Below are 11,399 nucleotides of genomic sequence, written 5' to 3'. Positions count from 1 at the left end.
CAAGAGTTGTAGTTTTTGGGTCTGAGAAGGTCAGTGAAATCCCCTCAGGATTTATCCTGAGATCCTGTACCTCAGATTGTAGAACCTTTGTCAGTGTCAACCATGTGGATGAGTCACGGCCAATGCTTGGCCAATGTGCTCTCTGTGAAAGCCTGAGAGAGTGTCTTCTCTCCATATGACTCTCCTTAGGCACACTCTACATCATCACTTTCCTCTTTGGTCCCATAATCTCCTTGATCAGAAAATTTGGGACACTACCGAAGTACATGACGTTACAGTACAAGTTCTCAGAAGTCCTGAGTCTGAATTGACCTTAGAAGGTCAGGACCAAAATGTTGGCTTTCCTTGTAGCCCTCCTTTCCTGTCCTTCTCTTTAACACAGTAACACTTTCCTTTTGAATAAATTCATTCTCTTTTACCAGTATCTATTGTACCCTTAAGATTCCATTTTTCTCTTGCAGGTTCTCACACTAAAGAGAGAATATGATGTTTGCACATGCGGGTCTGATTTATTTTCTGAAGAGTGTGTTCTCTAGTTGCATCTATTTACCAACAAAAGACTCAAATGTATCCTGTTTTGTAGCTGAATAATACTCCATTCTGTAAAAATACCACATCTTCCTTATCCATTCTTCAGGTGATGGTCATCTGAGTTGTTTCAGGTATTTAGTTTTGGTAAATTAAGCTGCTATGAACATGGGTGCACATATATCACTGTGGTACAAGGGTTTCAGTTCTGGAAAAATACCTGGGATGGGCATATCTTGCTATTTGAATGGGACTTACAATCCTAGATTTTTAAGGAATAGCCACACTGATTTCCATAGTGGTTGAACCAGCCTACACTCCCACCAACAGTGTAGAAGGGTTCCTTTTTCTCCATAGCCTCTCTAGCATTTGTTACTGACTGATTTCTTGATGTTAGCCATTCTTTCTGGGGTGAGATGGAATCTCAGTGTTGTTTTAATTTGCATTCCTCAAATGACCAATGATGTTGAATATTTTTTCATATATTTACTTGCCATTTGTATTTCTTCCTCTGAGAAGTTGTATATTCATCTCAGATGCCCATTTCTGGATTGGGTCTTTGAATTTGGGGGGCCTGGTTTTTTCTTATTCATTATATGTTTTAGATTGAAGGCCTTTGTCTGATGGGCAGTTGGTTATCATTTTTTCCCAGTGTGCTGGTTTTCTTTTTACTCTCTTGAAGATCTCCTTTGAAGTGCAGAAACTTTTCAAAAGATGAGATCCCAGTTGTTCTTTCCTGGAAGTATTTCCCATGCAGTTTGGTTTGTGTTCATGAACTCTCTACCTACTCCTATATCTTTAAGATTTCTACCTACATTTTCCTCCAAAAGATTTAGAAGATAAAAACACAACCATGAATACACTCAGCTACTTTATGTTTGATAAAGGGGCCAAACAGGCTAACTAGAAAAACAAAGATAGCCTCTTTAATAAATGGTGCTGGGAAAATAGGCTTTCCACATGCCAAAGGCTGAAACTAGATCCATGCCTATCACCACAACAAAGCTATAGTCAAAATGGATTAAAGATTTAAATATTAAAACAGAAACACTAAATCTTCTGGATGAAAATGTAGGTGTTGTATAGATCTATAAAGACATCCCATACAAATGAAATAGCAAAAGACAAACAGCACTGTATCTATTGCAGAAATTCAACTCATCACTAACAGCCTTATGCATGAAATATCTCTAGGACCAGGTCAGTTTAAATGAACAGTTAAGGAAAGTATAATAATAGTTTTAAGAAAATCATTTTAGAAAACAATGAAAGAGGAAACATTTATCTATACTCTTCTCATTGCAAAACATGACAAAGACAGAAGACATGAAAACTAAAGGCCAGGGGCTGGGGAGATGGCTCAGTGGAATAAGCGCTTCCCTGGCAAGCGCAAGGGCCTGAGTTCAATCCCTGGTTCCAGAAAAAAAAAAAAAAAGAAAACTAAAGGCCAGTATCCCTCAAAGCCACATGTAAGTCATGATGTTTCTGACAAAACAAAAATCAAGCCCAGAAACACATAAAAAATATGTACCATGACGAGGTTTATTCCAGGAATGCAAAATTTGCTTCAACACTAGTATTAACAACATTAAATGTATGTGATTGTTGTACATTAACTCATGGCCAAATTGTAACACCCAGCTGAGCTGAATCAGTGTGCTTCTGGGTGTGGAAGGCCCACCTGAGGATTGTTGCCAAAAGCGTAAAAAGAGGTGGAAGAGATGGTGTGCTGTTGATTCTCCTAGAGAAGGCTGTCACATTTTTCCTGATATGAACTCAATTGCTCTCGCTGTAAGGAGAGCTCAGGTCCCTGCAGTCACTGAGGAAGACTATGTTTCTTCTTGAGGAAGATCTTGTTCTTCCTTGAGCAGTGCTTCCTGGCTCCAGTACAGATCCTCAATCTGGTGGCACATGTCTTTCATCTCACTGGTGCGGACTTTCTAGCTTCCACCATTGACCTTTGGGTTTTTCTAGAGAAGATTCTAAGGACAGACTTGCATGAGACATTACTGTGGGCTCTGGGCTTCCAGCTGGACTCATGAAGGACATTGCCCTAGGCTCTAAGTATAGGACATTGCTGAAGGATCCAGATCCTCAGATGGATTCTTTGGTTCTCTAGTGTGTGCACAGATCTCCTGCACTCTTCTGCATTTGACTTTTTGTGTCAATATTATAAAATAATCTGGTAAATTATGTGTCCTGTATTAAATCTATTCCCTTGCAGATACTGACTATACCAATGTTCATCTAAAGAGTCTCAGAAAAAAAATTTGACAAAATCCAAATTCCATTTCCTATATAAAAAATAAACTCATGCAAGCTAAAAAATCAAAGAAAACTTCCTCAAGCTGCTAAAAGGTACTTATGAGATTTCTAGAGCAAATAGCATTCTTAATGTTGAAAGACAATTATGAAACAAAACAGAGATTTACCACATTTAGATAATTTCATACTATAACTCCAAGCCAGGACAAAGATATGGAAACAAAAGGCATCAGAATGAGTGTGTGTGTGTGTGTGTGTGTGTGTGTGTGCTGGTAATCAAACACAGAGCCTTATGCATGCTAGGAAGGTGCTTTGCCAATGAGAGATACCCTTCAACCAACCAACTACCAATTATGAGACTCACCTTCATACCGGGATAAGAAGCACAGTGTGCTGTTAATGCAATAATTCTGAAGCTATAGGCCAAAAAAAGAGAACAGAAATATAATCACACAAATGCAGTCAACTGATTTTTTATGAAATCAGGAGGAAATTTGATGAAGGAAAGAGTAGTTCCAATTAATGCTGGAATAGTTTAATATTATTGTACAGACCTATAAAGCCATTCAAATAGAACTTTTGAGTCACACTTTATATACAATCCAAATTTTGCTGAAAATGGATTAAAAACCTAACTGCAAAATCCAAAACTATAAAATTTCTAGGAAAAAATCTGAGAGGGAGTATCCATGGCCTTGGTTTTTAATCTAAGATATTATAGGAGAAAAACAGAACTACAAATGAAAAAATCCAATACATTTGATTTCATCAAAATTTAAAGGTTTTCTCATTACAAATTGAAAAAGCAATCCATATATCATGAGAAAAAATATTTATAAATAATACATCTGATAAAGAACTTGTATGCAGGATATAAAGAAGTTTTACCAATTGATAAAGCAAACAAGCAGTAACCTAAATTTTAGTGGACAAATGATTTGAACCAAAAATCATACTATATTTTAGTGAACTTTCTTGTGCAGAATGTGGGGTCAGCCTCTGTGAAGAGATTCACAATGGTAGGAATCTAGACAACATAGAAGTTTATATCAGTTATAGCTCACTTTCTTGTGGCTTCCATTGCTATGTCTTCTATTATCCACTCTCAATCTCAATCCAAAATGATTAGATAAAAAATTCCAGAAATAAATAATTTGTAAGCTTTCAATTGTGTTTCATTGTGGGTAGCATCATGAGTCTCCAGCTATTTTGCCTTCCTGGGTGGGATGTGAATATTCACTCATCAAATGTGTCCATGCTGTACACACTACCCACACCACTACCCACACCACTGAGCAGCTATCTGGTAATTGGATTGGTTATTGGAGTAGACAGGGTTTGCATTCAATTGATCCTTACACACCAGCCTGACACTACATCCCAACGTCTATGTCATCCACTTTGTTTCATCTGACCACGTTGGCAGTGAACCACATCACATCATCACAGGAAGAGGGGTGAGCACAGTGCAAGATATATTGGGATAGAAGAGCATAATTTAAAACTAATTGATAAAGGTTCTACAATCTGAGGTACAGGATCTCAAGATAAATCCTGAGGGGATTTCACTGACCTTCTCAGATCCAAAAGCTACAACTCTTGTTGCATAGGTCCTGCTTTACCTTGGTCTTAACCATCCAGTAGAAAAGTATGAAGACGAAATATACGAAGTAAAGCCATGCTGTTATGTTGAGCTGTGGGGGACTCAGGTCAATAATTTCTGACATTGCCAGTTGAACAGAAGACTCAATGCTATTATGGGCTGCTGGACTCTTTTAGAATATTTTGCTGAGTTTACACACCTATAATATTCAATAACGGAACTTAGAAAAAATGGGGTATACAGATGAATGTCCATTTTGTATCTGTGTATTCAAAGTGGCTAGGATAGATATATAGTTGCATTGTCTTAATGAATAGAATGATTTGTTCTAATGGTGTTTGTAAATAGGATCTCAAGTCTGCATCTTGTACAGCAATTAACCAGTAAGAAGAATATATGCAGTGTGTTATTTGTTGAAACTGTACTTCCGATTTGATTTGAAACTGTCTCATCACTATCTGTTTATCAATAAAATTTTGAAAAAAAAACTGATTGATATATATGGTGTGTTTAACTAAAAATATTTATTACAGTAAAAGATACATTTTCATTTATCATACAAATGGCAATGTGTCTTTTAGTGTTATAATTCTTCAAATTTATTCACCATATTTTTCAATCACTCCTCACTATATTGTTATAGCTGTTCTATTATTAATTATTGATGCTACACTTCTTTTATGCATAACTTGTAACAAATTGTATCACTGGTATACATGTAGAAAAAGCAGTATGCAGGGCTCAGTATTCACTGTGGTTTCAGACATTCACCTGGGTCTTGCAACCAAGGGATAAAGGGGCTGCTATATTGCTCTCCTGTTGCTGTCCAATCAATACTGGGAATAGCTTCTTGGTCAGGGTCCTGCTTCTTTCTCTAGAGTCCTGGTCCTGCCCATATTGTTCCCAACACCTACCACATTAACAGAAAGCAGAGGAAGGTGAGGCCTCCAAGACCTGCCCCAGACTCTGTTGGTGATCACATGACCACAGACAGCTGCAGGGACAGGGAGGGAGTGCATCTTCAGCCTGTTATGCCCAGTTGAAAATCTGATTCCTACAGAGAAAGAGAGTGGTGATAGGCACAGCCAACACAATGCCGTAGAAGTGCCCTGTCTCCATGCCTACCCCAGACTTTCAGAGGTCTCCTGCATGTTCCCAGGAAGTATTGACACATGTCACCAGCTGATGTGTCCAGATGGCTTTTATAGAAAGAGAAGGCACAGTTGGCAAACAACTCAAAACTAGAAGTCCTGCTGGCCTCTCTGCCAAGAATGTCCACTGACCTTGGATTTGGTCTTCCCCAAGCCCTGGTGTCTGTTGGTCTCTTTTCTGTGTTCCCTCCCCCTTGACCACTCTCTATGTCACCTTCTGTCCATGTTGCCAACAGAGCATCCCTCTCCTCTCTGTGGAGACCACTGCTCGCTCTCCAAGAGCTTTCTCATTCACAGCATCCTTTCTCTTCTTTTTAAAAATGTCTATTATCTAGTGCAACGTCAGGAGCTTTGACATGACCTGAAAGTTCCTTCTTAACTGAGTGTCATTGCCGCACCTCTAATCTCAGATACTCAGAAGGCTGGGGAAGGAGGATTCCAAGAGCAGAGCTAGTCTGAACAACTTAGAAAGATCCTGCTGTCTCAAAGTGTGTTTTAAAAATAAGATAGGGAGGTAGTTCAGTAGTAGAGTGCTTGTCTACTAGGTGTGAGGTCCTGATTTTCTCTCTAGTACTTAAAAAACATCTTCTCTGATAGGAATTCTACCTTCCTCCTTAGTCTTAGTCTAACTGTTCAATTTTGTTTTCTTCCATTACAAGTCTTTGCTGAGAATTTTAAAATATAGTTTTTATCTAAAAGAAGAAAACTCCTCAAAATAGCATGAAAAAATACTGTTTTTCTTTACCACCATCCTTATAAAAGTTCACTTTTCCACATGCCTGATAAGTTCATGTAGGTCCTTCAATTGTTTAGAAGTAAACAAACATTAATTTTAATCCTAAATAGTCTACTGTGTTAGTTTTCTAGGGATGCTATAGCAAATTATCATGCACTTGTTGTGTTTTTAACCAGAGAAATGTCTTCTCTTGTAATGCTGGAGGCCCGAATCTGGAGCTAAGGTGCACACAGGGGCCATGCTTCACCAAGGACTTGGGAGTGGCCTTTCCAGCTTCTGGTGGCTCCTGCTGTGCCTTGGCTGGTGATGGGATAACTCCAACTTCTGCCACTTTTCCCATGATCTCCAAAGTGGCCGGCCCTGTCTGTCCTCTGGCCTCCTGAGTACACCAATCACTGGGCATAGTGCCTACCCTGAGTCCAGAAGGATTTCACTGTGACAATCACAGCTGATTATATCTGCAAAGACCCTATAACCAGATGAAACCTCATTCTGAGGTGCTCAGTGGACATGGATATGCACGGAGGCAGGGATGCAATTCAACCCACTGCTCCTGCAATTCTGAAATTTATCATAACATGCAAGAAATAAGAGTTTTATTTCAACACACACACACACACACACACACACACATAAATGTTCCTGAAGTATGTGGGAAAATCTAGGAATATATATATGTATTTTTTCCAATCATTCATTTACTAAATAAGCATTTATTGAGCATTTACCAGTGTGCTAGGTGCAGGAGTAGAAGCTCTTAAATAAATCTAAGCAATTTTGCTACATTTGCCTTCTTCACACTGATTTTAATGTCTTTCTTTTCCAAGAGGAGTCATTTGCCACATAAAATTTCTTCCAGGCTGGAATTATTTTCACACGTTAGTTTTTAAATTCAAACAATAACAAAGTTCACTGATTTTTTTTTTTCCTGGAGCATGTAGAGTAATATTTTCATGGTCCTTGTGACAACCACAGAGGCAGGCATGGTAGGAGGCAAGAAGCAGAAGGGCTGGCACTGGCCACCAGGAGGAGGAAGGGGCATCTCTCTGTGGCAAGCTGGCTGGGGTCCGAACAGGACAAGGCTGAAAGTCCAGCTTCTACCCAGAACATGGCCTAGATCTTTGGCCTGACTCATTAGCCTAGGACAGGAGAATGTGGATGGATTATTTTCTCAAAAAAAGAATGATAAACTGAGAGGGTTAGGAATTAGGGACTAGTCCTAAAAAAGAAATGTTTACATGGGGCCAGACGCCCTGTCAGCATACAAAGGGCAGGCGCTGGCTGAACTCCTATTTGTAGATAGCAGTGTTTGCTCTGCCAAGCGCACCACAACTAATGTGCTGTCAAGGACATGACTTTGCCAGGGAAGCCAGATTCTTGGAGAAAGGCTGAGCTGGGTCACACTGCCTCTCCCTTCTCTGTGTTTAGCCAGCGTGGCCCTGCCCTTGGTAAATCAGACCCAATCTGTTGATGACCCATTGTGTGCACAGTACTCAGCCGGTGGCTTTGGAAAACAATTTTTAGAATGATACGAGTCTACTCTAGCTAAAGATACAATGCAAATGAGAAAAGTAAACTTGGGTTTCTGTGAACCTATACATTTCCCCTACTGAGCCTTCAATAAAAGAATAAAAAGGAAGGTAGCTGAGGAAAAGGAAGAAAATCCAAAATCCTGCTAGAAGAGGTCAATGTCTTCGTTGTTGAGAGTGCAAGCTTAGTTTCATGTGAACCTAGATTTTAACCCTAACTTTTACTTCTGGTTGAACAATTTTGGAGTTGACTTAATTTATTGACCTTGTTCTCTGATACCAAGGAGGAAAGATTCCTACCCCATGGATTTGTGGTCAGGATTAAATGAGAAAAATGTATACCAAACACTATTACAATGCTTGGCCTATCACTGGTACTCAATATGGGGATTGTCACTGTTGCTGTCACCCATAGATCTAGTCTCACCTTGACATAGCTTGGAACATGGGCAAGAGGCACAGTGACCAAGAGCACCATGAGGCTGTGGAAGCTCACATCTGAGCCCAGGCCTCCCAGCATGGTATTGTAGTCACATCTCGGTACCAAGGAGGCACAATGGTCTGGTCATCAAGAGTGAGAACTACCTGCACATCAGTCATCAGTTGACACCTATTTGATGAGTTTCCTGACTCCAGTTATTTACTGGGTTCCTCTTTCCATGCCGGACACCTTGTCTCAGGTGGAGACCATAGCCACCTTTGGTGGGTAGGAGCAGAACTTTGGAAAGAAGATCGTAGCCAAAACCTGCTCTGAAAGATTTCCCACCCATGGAAGAAAATGATGAGCCTGGGGAGAAGCTGCAACTTGCCAGGTCTGCTGGCTTCCCAAGGGCACCAGAAGCTCAAGGCTCACCTCCCTGTCTTCACTATGAATCTTCTTAGTGGAAGCCCAACTCTTTTTTATTTTTTTTAAAGTATTTGGTACAGAGTCTGCATGATCTGCAGCGTCTACAGGGTCTTACTTTGTAGATCAGACAGAGTGATTCTCCTGTTTTCAGTCTCCCATCAACACTGGGATTACAGGTGTGCACCACCATACCCAATCTGAATTAACATCTCAGCATGCCCCAGGCGGGGAGCCAGCATGGCTTGTTGGTGCTGGGGATCAAAACCTGGTCCCTGTGCTCTGCCTAAGCAAGTGCTTTAGTCCGCTGAGCTATTGCCTGGCCTGAGGCCCAACTCTTAATATACTTCAGATGTGGCTTAACTGGGAAATAGGAGCTGGGGGGGGGCCTGAGGGACAGGGACAACTAGCAGCAATTATTGGTGAAGAGAAGTTTGTGCTGCTGACCTTGGGCAACACTGCAAACATGGCAAAATCAACTTGCCATGAACAAGAAGTTATCTCTCCCTTCTGTTAGATTAGTCACCCAGTGAGAATTATTTTTAAGATAATGCTCTATTTATGTACCAAAGAGCTAAGAATGGAATTGTGTGACTCTAGGAGCATTTGAAAATATTCCACATACTCTAAAATGAAATCAGGAATTATAAAATACAGACATAATTTCCTTGAAATATCTAAAAATATCTAGACAATATTCACATTTCAATATTTTCAACCATAGAAAAAGTGCTTTCATTTATCATCCCTTCAAACAACTATTTAGACACACCCTTAGAATCTATTTCCAAGTATGATGTGACTTTGAACATAAACAATCACTTTTCCCAAATGCAGTCAAATTGGTTTCAGGAACAAATGGAACTATGCTGGTAACATTACTTTCCAGTGAGCGCCATACCTCAACTTGCCTTGCCTAATGGAACTGGCATGTTGTCTGGCTTAATGTAGAGTTGGGGTGTAAGTACCATAACTTCTAGTACAATAACATGGTTTGTTAGGACAGAGAATTGGAGACTTGGGTTCTAGAATTCCACTCTGGAAAAGTCACTCGGTCAAAAGTGTTGAGCATTTGCTACTGCACTGCCCTGAATAAAAGGTATAAGACAGAAATATCATTCCTTCCCTTGTAGGAGATGGGGGGTGTTTAACATTTAGCTGCTGTCATCAAAACCAAATGGCACAGAGGTGCCCAATTACAACAGTTCATAATGAGGTTCTGCACGGATCCAGGAGGAACAAGCAAAGGCAAACTCCACAGGATGCAAGTTAAGAAAGGCAGGGAAGGCAGAAATGGGACTCTCCTTGGACGGTTAGGAAGCTGTGAGTAGGAACACACAAGAGCACAGGACCCTCAGGATGAAAACACGGTGTGTGGAAGGGTGGATACCTGGCCATCCTGACTCTAGGAAACCAGAGGAAAGGGGTTGGACAGATAAATCAGTGAGGCAGACAGCAGAGTTAGCCTTACCCGTTCACCAAAGGTTTGTACCACCTTTACCAAAGGCATATCATTCTGGGGATGATATTGACAGCAGAAAGCATGACAACAATGTTCAGTAGAATTAGAATTAAAGAAGCTGAAGAAGACAGAGACCTCAGTTAAAGAGTCAGAAAAAATTGACCGGAAATGAAGCCACAAGGGCCCGGATGGTGAGGAAGCAATCAGAATGGAGAAGAGAAACCTGGTATCTCAAAAGAGAAGCCAATATACAAAAGATTCAGAAACAAGCAGTCCCCAGCCTTGTGAGGAGAAAGATGTAGGGCTCAGACAGATGCAACTGTCAGGGAACCTTGGCCAATCCATTTAACACAGTTTCTCACCTGCACTGCAGAGTTGCTCTGAGATTATGTAAGAAAATTTTTTAATTATTTAGAATATGTATCTTACACAGAATTAGCAAATGTTGGCCAGGTGTGGTGGTGCACACCTGTCACCCCAGCACTCTGGGAGGTTGAGGGAGGAGGTTGGAAAGTTTCAGTCCAGCCTGGGCAATTTAGCAACTGAGCGAGACCCTCATTCCAAAAAATAAAAAAAATAAAAATAAAAAAAAGAAAGAAAGAAAACAGAAAAACCAACAAATGTTTTATGTCATATGTGGACCAGTGTGATTCTATCCTTCTCATAGTAACTTCAGATCTTCATTATACATTGCAGATATAGAAAGTCATTTTCTAATTCTAGATTATATCATTTTTAGGACAATTACCCAAAAATGCCCGCACTTTAGCACCAGCGCTACCGCTTACATGCTCTGGGCGGTGGCCACAGTTACTGCGCAAGAAGCACTTTCTATTTGCAGTCTTATCTTGCTGCCTTGTGTGCTCCTCGTCCCAGTGAGGGCCTCTTCAGCTCTGGTCAGCTGGGTCATGCTGCCCCATCTAATCCTGCTGCTCACCAGCAGCTCAGTGGTAACCACATGACGCATGTCGGGTGTCAGCATATCCATACAGCATTTCCACCTTCTCCACTTAGAGCCTCAGATGGTGAGCACCTGGGCATCCTATTTACTTTGCGTACTATTCTGCATAGACAAATTGATTTTCAGTATCTAAAGTTTCAATGCTATATTACAGAGGCTTGTGTTCAAAGGTACAAAGGATGGCAGGATGGGAAAAGTGAATGGGCCAGAATAAAAGCTCTTCTTGGAGGAGCAAGAACTGGAAGAGTCTGCATAAGAACAAGGCGGTCCTCTCCACTGTCTCTGTTTTGGTCCCTCAGCGACCCTTTAGCTTTTCTTTC

General features: G+C 40.6%; 1 pseudogene; it reads right to left on the bottom strand.

Moving 5' to 3' along the window:
• LOC111812528 overlaps positions 1-11,085 on the bottom strand; it is a 17,142-nt pseudogene extending 6,057 nt beyond the window's left edge.
• Positions 11,086-11,399: the final 314 nt, after the last annotated feature.

This window comes from Octodon degus, unplaced genomic scaffold, assembly GCF_000260255.1.
Source record: "Octodon degus isolate 3935 unplaced genomic scaffold, OctDeg1.0 scaffold00127, whole genome shotgun sequence".
Taxonomy (NCBI): Eukaryota; Metazoa; Chordata; class Mammalia; order Rodentia; family Octodontidae; genus Octodon; species Octodon degus.
This window is presented reverse-complemented; position numbering and strand designations above follow the sequence as displayed.